The sequence below is a fragment of the Mobula hypostoma genome, chromosome 1 (genome assembly GCF_963921235.1).
Source record: "Mobula hypostoma chromosome 1, sMobHyp1.1, whole genome shotgun sequence".
NCBI lineage: Eukaryota > Metazoa > Chordata > Chondrichthyes > Myliobatiformes > Myliobatidae > Mobula > Mobula hypostoma.
Window position 1 is genome coordinate 98,211,249 of NC_086097.1, and position 14,598 is coordinate 98,225,846.

The following is a 14,598-nucleotide window of genomic DNA, read 5'->3' on the forward strand; positions in this document are numbered from 1 at the left end:
ACTGCATTCTTCAATGCCCTACCATTTACCATGTATGTCCTATTTTGATTAGTCCTACCAGAATGTAGCACCTCACATTTATCAGCATTAAACTCCATCTGCCATCTTTCAGCCCACTCTTCTAACTGGCCTAAATCTCTCTGCAAGCTTTGAAAACCTACTTCATTATCCACAACTCCACCTATCTTAGTATCATCTGCATACTTACTAATCCAACTTACCACCCCATCATCCAGATCATTAATGTATATGACAAACAACATTGGACCCAGTACAGATCCCTGAGGCACACCACTAGTCACTGGCCTCCAATCTGACAAACAGTTATCCACCACTATGCTCTGGCGTCTCCCATCCAGTCACTGCTGAATCCATTTTACTACTTCAATATTAATACCTAACGATTGAACCTTCCTAACTAACCTTCTGTGTGGAACCTTGTCAAAGGCCTTACTGGTCCATATAGACAACATCCACTGCTTTACCCCTGTCAACTTTCCTAGTAACCTCATCAAAAAATACAATAAGATTTGTCAAACATGACCTTCCACGCACATGTTGACTGTTCCTAATCAGACCCTGTCTATCCAGATAATTATATATACCATCTCTAAGAATACTTTCCATCAATTTACCCACCACTGATGTCAAACTCACAGGCCGATAACTGCTAGGTTTACTCTTAGAACCCTTTTTAAACAATGGAACAACATGAACAGCACACCAATCCTCCGGCACCATCTCCATTTCTAATGACATTTGAAATATTTCTGTCAGAGCCCCTGCTATTTCCACACTAACTTCCCTCAAGGTCCTAGGGAATATATTTTCAGGACCCGGAAACTTATCCACTTTTATATTCCTTAAAAGTGCCAGTACTTGCTCTTCTTTAATCGTCATAGTTTCCATAACTTCCCACCTTGTTTCCCTTACCTTACACAATTCAATATCCTTCTCCTTAGTGAATACCGAAGAAAAGAAATTGTTTAAAATCTCCCCCATCTCTTTTGGGTCCACACATAGCTGTCCACTCTGATTCTCTAAGGGACCAATTTTATCCCTCACTATCCTTTTGCTATTAATATAACTGTAGAAACCCTTTGGATTTATTTGCACATTGTGTGTGTTCGTCCATTGTCGTTGTCAATGAGGACCTCCACACCATTATGATGGTGTTGAGACTAGCGCATGATTTGGATTTACAAACGATGTAAGTGAGGGAGAGTTGCACAGCGTCAGCTGCACTCTCTCTTCCCAATTCCCATCTGGATCCAGTGGCAAGACAGAGTCGAGATGGCTGGAGATGGGACTAGGTGCAGTGGATGACCAGGACATCTTCTGTTTCTTGTCCTGCTTTACACGTTCCACGACGCTTGCAGAGACTGCCTTCTTGACCGTTGGTCTCATTTGCTCAATCTGCCGGAGTCTGTCTTCACGTGCAGGGATAGACAACTCCCTATCTCACCGAGGGTTTGAGACCCGTCGGCCACCCTCACCTGGTTTGGCCGGCTTGTTGAAGCCGTTGCCCGGGGTGTGGCCGCTGTCACATGCAAACAGCTACAGGGAGCCACAGGTGAGAGCTGAGTGCCAGCTGGGGACCAGAGGTGGACACACTGCTTTGAAAAGGACACAACATGTTCCCCCACCAGAGGTGTTACCCCCTCCCTGACGCCCCATATAGCCCTATTTTCACCTTACCTGCCAAAGCAGCCTCGTATCTTCTTTTAGCTTTTCTAATATCTTTCTTAAGATTCTTTTTACATCCTTTATATTCCTCGAGCACCTCATTTACTCCATGCTGCCTATATTTATTGTACGTTTGTAGATATCTCTCTTTTTCCAAATCAAGTTTCCAATATCCCTTGAAAACCATGGCTCTCTCAAACTTCTAACCTTTCCTTTCAACCTAACAGGAACATAAAGGTTCTGTAGCCTCAAAATTTCACCTTTAAATGACCTCCATTTCTCTATTACATCCTTCCCATAAAACAAATGGTCCCAATTCCCTCCTTCTAAACCCTTTCGCATCTCCTTAAAGTTAGCCTTTCTCCAATCAAAAATCTCAACCCTGGGTCCAGACCTATCCTTCTCCATAATTGTATTGAAACTAATGACATTGTGATCACTGGATCTGAAGTGCTCCCCAACACATACCTCCGTCACCTGCCCTATCTCATTTCCTAACAGGAGATCCAACACTGCCCCTTCTCTAGTTGGTATCTCTATGTATTGCTGCAAAAAACTATCCTGCACACATTTTACAAACTCCAAATCATCCAGCCCTTTTACAGTATGGGCTTCCCAGTCTACGTGTGGAAAATTAAAATCTCCCACAATCACAGCCTTGTGCTTACTACAAATATCTGCTCTCTCCTTACAAATTTGCTCCTCCAATTCTCGCTCCCCATTAGGTGGTCTATAATACACCCCTATAAGTGTTACTACACCTTTCCCATTCCTCAATTCCACCCAAATAGCCTCCCTAGACGAGCCCTCCAATCTATCCTACCAGAGCACCGCTGTAATATTTTCTCTGACAAGCAATGCAACACCTCCCCCTCTTGTCCCTCCGATTCTATCACACCTGAAGCAATTAAATCCAGGAATATTTAGTTGTCAATCACACCCCTCCTGCAACCATGTTTCACTAATAGCTACAACATCATACTTCCAGGTATCAATCCATGCTCTAAGCTCTTCCACCTTTCTTACAATGCTCCTAGCATTAAAATAAATGCATTTAAGAAAATTTCCACCTCTTAGTCTGTTTATCACTAACAGTGCAAACAACTTTACTATCTCCTTTTCCTTCCTTCTCCCCTACATCTGTTCTTACACTCTGGTTCCCCTCCCCCCTTGTATCTAGTTTAAATCCACCGGAGCCTCTCTAGCAAACCTACCTGCGAGAGTATTTGTCCCCCTCCAGTTCAGATGTAAACCGTCCCGCCGGAACAGGTCCCACCTTCCTTAGAAAACTGCCCAATTATCTATAAATCTGAAGCCCTCCCTCCTGCACCATGTCTTCAGCCACGTGTTGATCTGCGCTATCTTACTATTTCTAAACCCGCCTGCACGTGGCACTGGTAGCAATCCTGAGATTGCTATCCTGGAGGTTCTGTCCTTTAACTCGGTGCCTAACTCCCTAAACTCACCTTTCAGGACCTCCTCACTCTTCCTACCCACGTCATTGGTCCCTACATGGACCACGACATCTGGCTGCTCACCCTCCCTCTTGAGAATACCAAGAACTCGATCCGAGATATCGTGGACCCTGGCACCAGGGAGGCAACAGACCATCCGGGATTTTCGATCTCTTCCACAGAACCTCTTATCTGTCCCCTTAACTACCGAATCCTCTATCACTACTGCTCTTCTCTTTTCCCTCCTTGCCTTCTGAGCTGAGGGTCCAGTCTTGGTGCCAGAGATGCAACCACTACAACTTGTCCCTGGTAGGTTGTCCCCATCAACAGTATCCAAAATGATATACTTATTATTGGTGGGAACGGCCACAGGGGTGTTCTGCTCATTCTGTCTCTTCCCCTTCCCTCTCCTGACAGTCACTCAGCAACCTGTCTCCTGTCTCTTCGGGGTGACTATCTCTCTGCAACTCCTGTTTATTTCTGCCTCTGCCTCCTGAATGATCCGAAGTTCATCCAGCTCCAGTTCCAGTTCCCTAACTCGGTTTGTCAGGAGTTGCAGCTGGATGCACCTTTTACAGGTGTAGTCATCTGGGACAATTGTGTTCGCCCTGACTTCCCGGATACTGCAAACAGAGCACTCAACTGCCCTAACTGCTGCCTCCATTACCTACTCTTAAGGTAATTAAATTAATTAAAGGAACTTACCCAGCCTTACCTCACTTGGAGTGAAGCTCGTTCTTCAGCCTCTGATCGTCAAAGCCTTCCTACTCTGTCTCCCACTACTCCGTTGCCCGCTCCGTTAATCTGCTCACTTTTAAACACTCCCACTGCCTCACAGTCCGACTTACATGCGCCTGCGCAGTCGTGCCCTGTTCAACTGCCGAATATATTATGTTACCCTACACCACAACCACCTCCCAGAATCCACTAAAACTGGCGTTGTGATCCTGTCTGGAGCTCGGGTGGAGGAACAGCAGGGTACCTCTGGCTCATCCAGAGGGGCATTGACTTGCTCATGGTCATGTCGTGATGCCAGGGGCCTGCTCGCAGAATCCTCCAAACCTTGCTGGGCTGGTTTAAGGTGATCTAACAAAGTATGTTCAGGTTTACCCATCTTATCTATGATAAAGGTCTTTTCTCCCTGTTCCAAAATACAGAACAGGCCACCGTAAGGGGTCCTAGCGAGACGCTGGTGTGCATCACGGTGGATGAAAACAATATAGGTTAACAGGAACCCAGGGGTGCTGTACGCCACGATGGGAGGTGAGAGCAGGTGACGAGGAGGGTGGAATGCTGTCCAGGGTCTGCCCAGTCAGCGGCGTCAGGAATAAATTCACCTGGCACTCATAACGGCTGTCTGTATACCAACTCAGCCACAGATGAGACAGGTCCTCTTTTGGAGCTGTTCTGAGACCCAGCAAGGCTCACAGGAGATAAACATGTCTGCACTCGTCAGTCGGGGTAGACCTCAGAGCAGCCTTGAAGGAACGGTGGAACTGCTGACGTAGACGATTGGACTGTGGGTGATACATTGTGGTGGGATGTAGCCTAACACTGCGGTCTGATTTGAATTGGGGACCGAGGTCAGAGGAAGTATCAGATGGGGTACCAGACCGAGCAAGCTGGGTGTTGATGAACGCCTGAGTCGCGTTGGTGCCTGTCACAATAATAGAGGCCACCCTGGTGGTACGGTCCACTATGGAAAGGAGGTGCATGAAACCAAGGGGAGGAAGGGAACCAACAAGGTCCACATTGACATGGTCAACTATCACTCGGACCTTAAAAGGTGCCAATGGCGGCTGGACATGACGGTTAATTGTTGTCCGCTGGCATTCCGCGTAGGTCGCGGTCCAATCACACAAGTCTTTTCTAAGGCCGTGCCACATGAACTTTAGTGCAACCAGTTTCCGGGAGGCCTTCTGGTTCAGATGTGAGAGGCCATGTATGCAGTGAAAAGCAGTCCGCCTCCAGTTTGCTGGCACTATGGGTGAGGGTGACCAACTGAGACTCTGCATAGGAGAGAAACCCAGGCTTCACTGAACTTGATGTCAGCCCATGACTGTTGTTCAGTAAGCCTGAACCTTTGGGTCAGTTGGGTATGACCTCAGCATCTGCTCATAAGAGGCAATCAGACGTGTAGGCTAGGAGGCGTCGCTGCCATGCGGACCAAGAGTCTGATACTTTGGCCATCGCGTGCACGAGGGGTTTGTAGTCAACGCTGTGAAATGGTGACTCTGCGGAAGGAAACTAAAACGGCAGACAGCCAGATAGAGACCAAGAAGGTCATGGTCAAACGTGCTGTACTTCCTTCTGTGGGAACAGAGCAGGCGACTGCCACACACCTCTGATCAACTGTTCGTGCACAGCACCCACAGCATAGTCTGAAGCATCAGTAGTGATGGCTGCAGGTGCATTGGGGGTGGGTGTGTCAGTAGGATGGTGTTGGAAAGAGCTCGTTTGGTATCATCAAATGCTCTGGTCGTGTCTGCTGACCAGTCAAGCACACTTTTAGAGGTATTGCCTCTAAGCGCACTCCTCAGGGGAGCTTAAGTTCACAGCTCGTGGAATGGTTTTGCCCCTTCTGCGGAGATGCAATGGCCGAGAAAGTCAATGGTTGACAACCTAAACTGGCATTTAGTAGGATTAATAATCAACCCGTGTTGGCTGAAATGCTGAAGAAGTGTGTGGAGATGAGATACTTGTTCAGATTCGGATGCACTGGTGACAAGTATGTCACCAGGTAAACAAGGAGAAAACCTAAACCTTTTAATACAGAGTCCATCAGCCATTGGAAAGTCTGTGCTGCATTTTTCAGCCCGAGTGGCATGCACAGAAACTCAAAGAGGCCAAACAAGGTTATCACAGCCATCTTGAATATGTCCTCCAAGCACACCGGCACCTGTTGGTAGCCCCTGACTAGATCGACTTTGGAAAATATTAACTTTCTGGCTAAATGCTTCTGCCGTCAGGTAGAAGGTACAGGAGCCTCAGGACTGGCACCAGCCGGTTCAAAACCAGTTAGTAACCCTCAGCCGTCAGGCTTTTGAACAGAAGGGTGTAGCTCCACTCATTTGAAGGGCTCTTTTATCTTGTTATTTTGTGCTGCCTGTTTATTGCAATTCATTTATATTTGCATTTGCACAGTTTGTTGTTCATTGGTCCTGTTTCTAAGTATGCCCACAGAAAAAGAGTCTGCTGTCACTGGTGGCCTTCAGTGAGGTTTCATCGTTCTTTGCCTTCTCATCAAGTCGATGCTGGCAGCACGTTAACTTGGGTGCCCGTGTCACACAGGGGGTGTCACTCTGAATGGGTGTCTATAGAGAAAAGTAGATTTCCCTGGCAGCTGAAACCCACAGATTCATCACAATCTCGTAAAGAAATTCCTCCTTATTATCTCCATTCTAAAACGACATCCATCTATTCTGAGGCTGTGTCCTCTGGTCTTAGCCTCCTCCACCATAGATAACATCCTCTCCACATCCACTCTATTGAGCCCTTCCAACATTCAATAGGTTTCAATGAGGCCATTCTTCTGAATTCCAATGAGTAGAGGCCCAGAGCCATCAAACACCCCCCATATGACGCCTTTCAATCTTGGGATCATTTTTGTGAATCTCCTTTGAACCCTCTCCAATGTCAATACATTATAATAATAATAGATAAGGGACTAAAAACTGTTCACAATACTCCAAGTGAGGCCTCGCCAGTGCCTTATACAGCCTCAACATTACATCCTTGCTTTTATAATCTAGTCCTCTCAAAATGAATGCTAACATTGCATTTGCCTTCCTCACCACCAACTCAACCTGCAAGTTAATCTTTAGGGAATCCTGCACAAGGACTCCCAAGTCCCTTTGCACCTCGCATTTTATGAATTTCCTCTCCATTTAGAAAATAGTTTATGCTTTTTATTTCTTCTACCAAAGTGTGTGACTCTACACTTCCCAACACTGTATTCCACCTGCCACTTCTTTGCCCATTCTCCTAATCTGTCTAAGTCCTTCTGTAGTCTCTCTACTTCCTCAAAACTACGTACCCCTCCGCCTATCTTCAAGTCTGCAAACTTGGCCACAAAGCCATCAATTCCATCGTTCAAATCATTGACATATAATGCAAAAAGTAGAGGTCCTAACACAGACCCCTGTGGAACACTACTAGTCACTGGCAGTCAGCCAGTAAAGGCTCCCTTTATTCCCACTCTTTGCTTCCTGCCAATCAGCCAATGCTCTATGCATGCTAGTATCTTTCCTGTAATACCCTGGGCTCTTCACTAGTTAAGCAGCCTCATGTGTGGCACCTTGTCAAAGTCCTTCTGAAAATGCAAGTTCACAACATCCACTGACTCCTGCTTGTTGTTTATTCAAAGAGTTCTAACAGATTTGTCAGGCAAGATTTTCCATTGAGGAAACCATGCAGACTATGGCCGATTTTATCATGTGCCTCCTAGTACCCTGACACCTCATTCTTAATAATCGACTCCAACATCTTCCCAACCACTAAGGTCAGACTAACTGACCTATAGTTTCCTTTCTTCTGCCTCTCTCCCTTCTTGAAGAGTGGAGTGACATTATGAGACTATTATCAGAACCATAAGACAGATTTCTGATCTCCCAATCTGTCATGTTATGGCCCTTGCAAATTAGTGACTGCCTGCACTGCACTTTTTCCATGATTGTAACACTGTTCTGCACTCTGTTGTATTTTCACCTCTACCACCTCAACACCCTGTGTAACGAAAAAATCTGAATGGATGAGAAGTCTTCCCATTGGAGCACAGTATGTGAAACCATGCAGACTTGGCACCACCCCCTCTCTCACTCACCCTCCGCTGCCTTGGATCCGTCTAGAGTTCTTTAAAAGTAAAATAAGCATGGTGATCTCCCAGGAGAGATAGCATGTGATCCATTAGCTCCAAAGGCCAAGCATCACCGAGAACGGGTAAGGAGAGCAACTGTTTGGCGCGCTCAGACTCCGACAGTCCAAAAGTCTGGAAAAGGTGAGTTTTCAGTGAGCTGTATTTAATGTTCGGTCGGGTGTTCTAGTAGAACTCTCTCACAGCTGTGGAGTTACTGACTGATGCTACCACATAGAAATATTTGGTGTTGTCTGAGATTACTTGAAGTGCTGATTGGGCTTCAGCTTGTACGAACCAAGCGATGGTATTTTGTTCCCAAAACTCCAACAGTTTTAAAGCGACTGTGTTGGCCGACATGTTCAATAATTCTGGAATCGTCTCGAGCATTGGGGTCATCAATGTGGGTTTTTGCAATTAAAACAAAGTGAGGTGTTTTGTTTAAGAAAAACCACAATGTGCTTTACTGAACTCCAAAACCTGACACCAAAGCACACTAAAATCCCTTTACATAATTATGTTATCTTGTTAGACGAGCCTCTTAAAGTGAACCACAAGTCAATGTTGGTGGTTGTGAATTATTTACATTTCCACCAATTATGTTACTCTACCAGAACATCATTCAGAAGGTATCCGGTCCAGACGGTGTACCCAGCTGAGTACAAAATACCTGTGCTGATCAACTGGCTGGAGTGTTCACCACGATCTTTAACCTCTCACTTTGGCAGTCTGAGGTTCCCACCTGCTTGAAGCAGGTTTCAATTACACCTAAGAAACATGTGCTAATCTCCCTCAATGACCATTGTCCAGTAGAACTTAGATAATGAAGTGCTTTGAGAGGTTGGTGATGAAACATATCAACTCATACCTGAGAGGAGACCTAGATCCACTCCAATTTGTCTACTGTCACAACAGGTCAACAGCAGTTGCCATCTCATTGGTTCTTCACACAACCCTGGAACATCTGGACAGCGAAGGTCCATATATCAGGATGCTCTTCATTGACCACAGCTCAGTATTTAGCGTCAGTGGGTGTTGTTTACTTCAATTTTCAGAAGGCATTTGAGGAGACCATGGTATAGGAGCGGAATTAGGCTATTTGGCCCATCAAGTCTGCTCGGCTATTGAATCATGGCTGATCCTTTTTTCCCCTCCTCAGCTCCACTCCCTGCAACCTTTGATGCTGTGTCTGACCAAGAACCTATCAAGCTCTGCCTTAAACTCACCCAGCGGCCTGACCTCCACAGCTGCCGATAGTAACAAATTCCACAACTTTACCACCTTCTGGCTAAAGAAATTTCACCACATCTCTGTTTTAGATGGAAGCCCCTCTATCCTGTCGCTGTGCCCACTTGTCCTAGACTCCCCCACCATGGAAAACATCTTTTTCAAATCTATTCTGTCTAGGCCTTTCAACATTCAAAAGGTTTCAATGAGATCCCCCCTCATTCTTCTAAATTCCTGGGAGTACAGACCCAGAGATATTAAACATTCTTCGTATGATAACCCTTTCATTCCCGGAATCAGCCTTGTGAACCTCCTCTGGACCCTCTCCAACGCCAGCACATCCTTTTCTGAGATGAGGAGCCCAAAACTGTTCACAATACTCAAGGTGAGGCCTTGCCAATGCCTTATAAAGCCTCAACATCACATCCCTGCTCTTGTATTCTAGACCTCTTGAATGAATGATAACATTGCATTTGCCTTCCTCACCATTGACTCTACCTGTAAGTTAACCTTTAGGGTGTTCTGCACAAGGACTCCCAAGACCCTTTGCATCTCAGATTTTTGGATTTTCTCTCCATTTAGAAAATAGTCTGCACATTCATTTCTACCACCAAAGTGCATGACCATGCATTTTCCAACAACGTATTTCATTTGCCACTCTCTTGTCCATTCTCCTAATCCGTCTAAGTCCTTCTGCAGCCTACCTGTTCCTCAACACTAGCGGGCCACCAATCTTCATATCAACTGCAAACTTGGCAGCAAAGCCATCTATTCCATCATCTAAATCATTGATATGCGGCATAAAGAAAAGCAGTCCCAACACCAATCCCTGTAGAACACCACTAGTCACTGGCAACCAACCAGAAAAGGATCCTCTTATTCTCACTCACTGCCTCCTACCAATCAGCCAATGCTCTAATCATGCCAGTAACTTTCCTGTAGTACCGTGGGCTTTTCACTTGGTTACCAGCTTCATGTGTGGCACCTTGTCAAAGGACTTCTGAAAATCCAAATATATTACATCCGCAGCATCCCCTTTATTTGTAATCTCCTCAAAGAACTCCAACAGGTTCGCCAGGCAGGATTTTCCCTTAGGGAAACCATGCTGACTTTGTCCTGTCTTGTCTTGTGTCACCAAGTACTACATAACCTCATCCTTAAAAATTGACTCCAACATCTTCCCAACCACTGAGGTCAGGCTAACTGGTCTATAATTTCCTTTCTACTGCCTTCCTCCTTTATTAAAGAGTGGAGTGATGTTTGCAATTTTCCAGTCCTCTGGAACCCTGGCAGAGCCCAATGATTTTTGAAAGATCATTATTAATGCCTCCACAATCTCTACCAATTCCTCTTTCAGAACCCTAGGGTGCAGTTCATTTAGTCCAGGTGACTTACGTCTTTCAACTTTTGGAGCACCTCCTTCCGTGTAATAATAACTGCATTCACCTCCCTCACACCCTTCAACATCTGGCACACTGCTAGTGTAGTCCACAGTGAAAACTGATGTAAAATACTCATTGAGTTCATTTGCAATCTCCTCCCCCCCCCCATTATTATCTGTCTGGCCTCATTTTCTGGTAGTCCCATATCTACTCTCATCTCTAATTTTTTTTAAAAACATACTTGAAAAAAAGTTTTTACTATCCTTTTTGATATTGTTTGCCAGCTTGTTTTCATATTTCATCTTTTCCCTAATGATTGTTTTCGTTGCTCTCTGTAGGTTTTTAGAAGCTTCCCAATCCTGTCTTCCCACTATTTTTTGCTTTGTTGTATGCCCTCTCTTTTGCTTTTATATTAGCTTTGACTTCCATTGTCAGCCATGGTTGTACTATTATGAACTCAATCATATTGTGATCACTGTCTCCTAAGGGTTCTTTTACCTTAAACTCCCTTAAACTCTGGTTCATTACATAACACCCAATCCAGTATAGCTGATCCCCTAGTCAGCTCAATGACAAACTGCTCTAAAAAGCTATCTCATTTGCATTTTACACTCTCTCTTGAGATCCATTACCAATCTGATTTTCCCAATTGACCTGCATTTTGAAATCTCCCATGACTATCATAACATTGCCCTTTTGATACGCCTTTTCTATTTCCTGATGTAACCTGTGGTCCACATCCCAGCTGCTGTTGGGAGGTCAGTATTTAACTGCCATCAGGGTCTTTTTACCCTTGCAGTTCCTTAACTCAACCCACAAAGATTCATCTTCCAATCCTGTGTCACATCTTTCTACTGATTTGATGTCATTCTTTACCAGCAGAGCCACACCACCCCCTCTGCCTTCCTTCCTATCCCTCCAAAGCAACGTGTAGCCTTGGACATTCAGCTCCCAACTACAACCATCCTTCAGCCATGATTCAGTGATGGCCACAACATCATACCTGGCAATCTGTAATAGTGCAACAAGATCATCCACCTTCTTTCTTATACTCTGTGCATTGAGATGTAACACTGAGTACTGCATTTGCGACACTTTTTGATTCTGCATCCCTAATGCACTGATACTCACTCTGCTGGCTGCAGTTTTGTCCTATCATCTGCCTGCCCTTCCTGACAGTCTGACTGCATGCTGTCTTTGCTTTTTTAACCATCAGTCCTATCCTGAGTCTCCTTCACTCCAGCTCCCACCCCCTGCCAAATTATCTTAAACAATCCCCAACAGCTTTAACAAACCAGCCCACGAGAATATTGGTTCCCCTCTGGTTCAGGTGCAACCCATCACTTTTGAACAGGTCATACCTCCCCCAGAAGAGATCCCAATGATCCAAGAACCTGAAGCCCTGCCCCCAGCTTCTCAGGCACAGATCAATCTGCCAAATCATCCTGTTCCTACCCTCACTGGTGTGTGGCATAGGCAGCAATCTGAAGATTACTACCCTGGAGGTCATGTTTCTCAGCTTTCTACCTAGCTCTCTAAATTCTCTTTTCAGGGTCCCTTTGCTTTTTCTACTCATGTCATCAATATCAATATGTACCAAGACATCTGGCTCCTCTCTGAAAATGTGGACATGACCCAAGACATCCCTGACCCTGGCACCTGGGAGGCAACTTACCATTTGGGTGTCCTGTTCACATCCACAGATTCTCTTGTTCCCCTATTGAGTCCTTTATAACCACAGGTCCCCTCTTTCCCTTCTGCATCACAGACCTATGCTCAAGATGGTGCACATGAGGCTGCTTAACAAGGTAAGACCCCATGGTATGACAGGAAAGATACTAGCACAGGTAGGGTGACTGGCAGAAGGTAAAGAGCAGACATAAAGGGACCCTTTTCTGCTCGGCTACCGGTAACTAGTGGTGTTCAGCAGGGGTTGATGTTGGGATTGCTTCTTTTCACAGTACATGTCAATGATTTGGATGTTGGAATTGATGGCTTTGTGGCCAAATTTGCAGAGGGCACAAAGATTGGTGGAGGGTTAGGTAGTGTTGAGGAAGCAGGGAGCCTGCAAAAGGACTTAGATGGGTTGGGAGAATGAGCAAAGCAGTCAAAGATAGAATATAGTGTTGGGAAGTGTATGGCTATGCACTTTGTTAGAAGGAATAAAGCTATAGACTATTTTCTAAACAGGAAGAAAATTCAAAAATCAGAGGTGCAAAGGGACTTGAGAGTCCTCGTGCAGGATTCCCTAAAGGTTGACTTGCAGGTTGAGCTGGTGACAATGGGGGCAAATGCAATATAAACACTCAAATTTTGAGAGGACTAGAATACAAAAACAAGGGTGTAATTCTGTGGCTTTATCAGGCATTGGTCAGACCGCACTTGGAGCATTGTGAGCAGTTTTGGGGTCCCTTAACTAAGATGTGCTGACATTGGAGGGTCCAGAGGAGGTTCATGAGAATGATTCTGGAAATGAGCATTTGATGGGTTTGGGTCTATGCTCACTGGAGTTTAGAATAATAGGCAGGGTGGGGAAAAGAGAATTCAATTGAAATCTATCAAATATTGAAGGGCCTAGACAGAGAAGATGCCTATAGTGGGGCTCTGGGACCAGAGGATACAGCCCCACAATACAAGGTAAGTCCATTTAGAAGAGTTGAGGAGGAGGTTCTTTAGCCAGTGGGTGGTGAATCTGCAGAACAGAAGAATGTGGAGGCCAAGTATATTTAAAGCGGAGATTGGCAAGTCCTTGATCAGTCAGGGAGTGGAAGGTTAGTGAGAGGTGCAGAAGAGTGGGGTTGAGAGGGAAAATAAATCAGTCATGATGGATGGCAGAGTAACTCAAAAGGCCTAATTCTGCTCCTATGCCTTATGGTTGGCACTTCACTCTTTTAGTCGTTTCTGTTCATACTAAGTTCTAAACCATTTCAGTATCTCCCCAAGCTCCAGCTCTTCCCAGTGTTCTGTTCCAAGAGAAAATTTTGTCTCATCTCCTAGTCCCTTCTCTCCACCCATAAAAATTATCACTTCAACGAAGCCTTCCGTTATATTTTTAATCCCTGCATGACTCAGCACTGACCTATAACATCTTGGATTATTTTTAGTAATGTTCTCCACAAGCCAAGGCTGCAACAAAATATACACACTTATAGAAAAAATTATGATAGTCTTTTTAAAATGATGGCAAGACCCTCCTGGGCATCAAAATACTGCAGCCCCATCCCATCAGCGAGTTGCTCATTGGTGGAGAAACTGAAGGAACTGGACTGGATACTGACCATGATGCTGCCTGTGACAGAGGAATGAGTACACGAAGCAGGTGGTTGTCGTTTTCAATTTCCTGTTGGACATCAGTGGTGTGGAATGTTTTATTGGCGAACAGCAGTGTTGGCCAATTGTAGTTGCCTAGGGAGGAGGTGTTGGAGTCAGGCGCTCCACCAGTGTTCCTGAGGAAGTGTGGTGTAGCGCACCATCCATACTGGAGTCAGTGCTGCCCTCTAGTGTTTGCTTGGCAGAAGACAAACTATTGTGTTCAACTGCAGACTGCTGTAACATTCACGGACTAAGGGACTTAGACTATTTTTTTTGCGTGACTATATTTTACTGCTGTCTTATATATGTTATACGTGCTTTGTATAATTGTTGGCATTGTGTGTTACATCTTGGTTCCAGAGTAATGATGTATTCATGTATGGTTGAATGAGAATTAAACTTGAACTTGATCATGTGACCTCAGCAATGATGGTCTCCTAAACATAATCAACAAGTTACCAAAGTTCAAGGTCCCCTGATCTTCAGATGAGCTCAGCTCAAGTTTCTGTTACTCAGTATCACAAAGCAGGCTCTTAATAGTAAGAAAATAATCCAGTGTTATTTGAGATGAATGATAATCAATGCCAAAATCAATAAGGTAGAAGTGAGGGAACAATTAAATGTTTTATTTATGAAATGTACAGAGAGTCTTCTCAGAGGGAAGAAAGTGAAGGCACAATTGAGG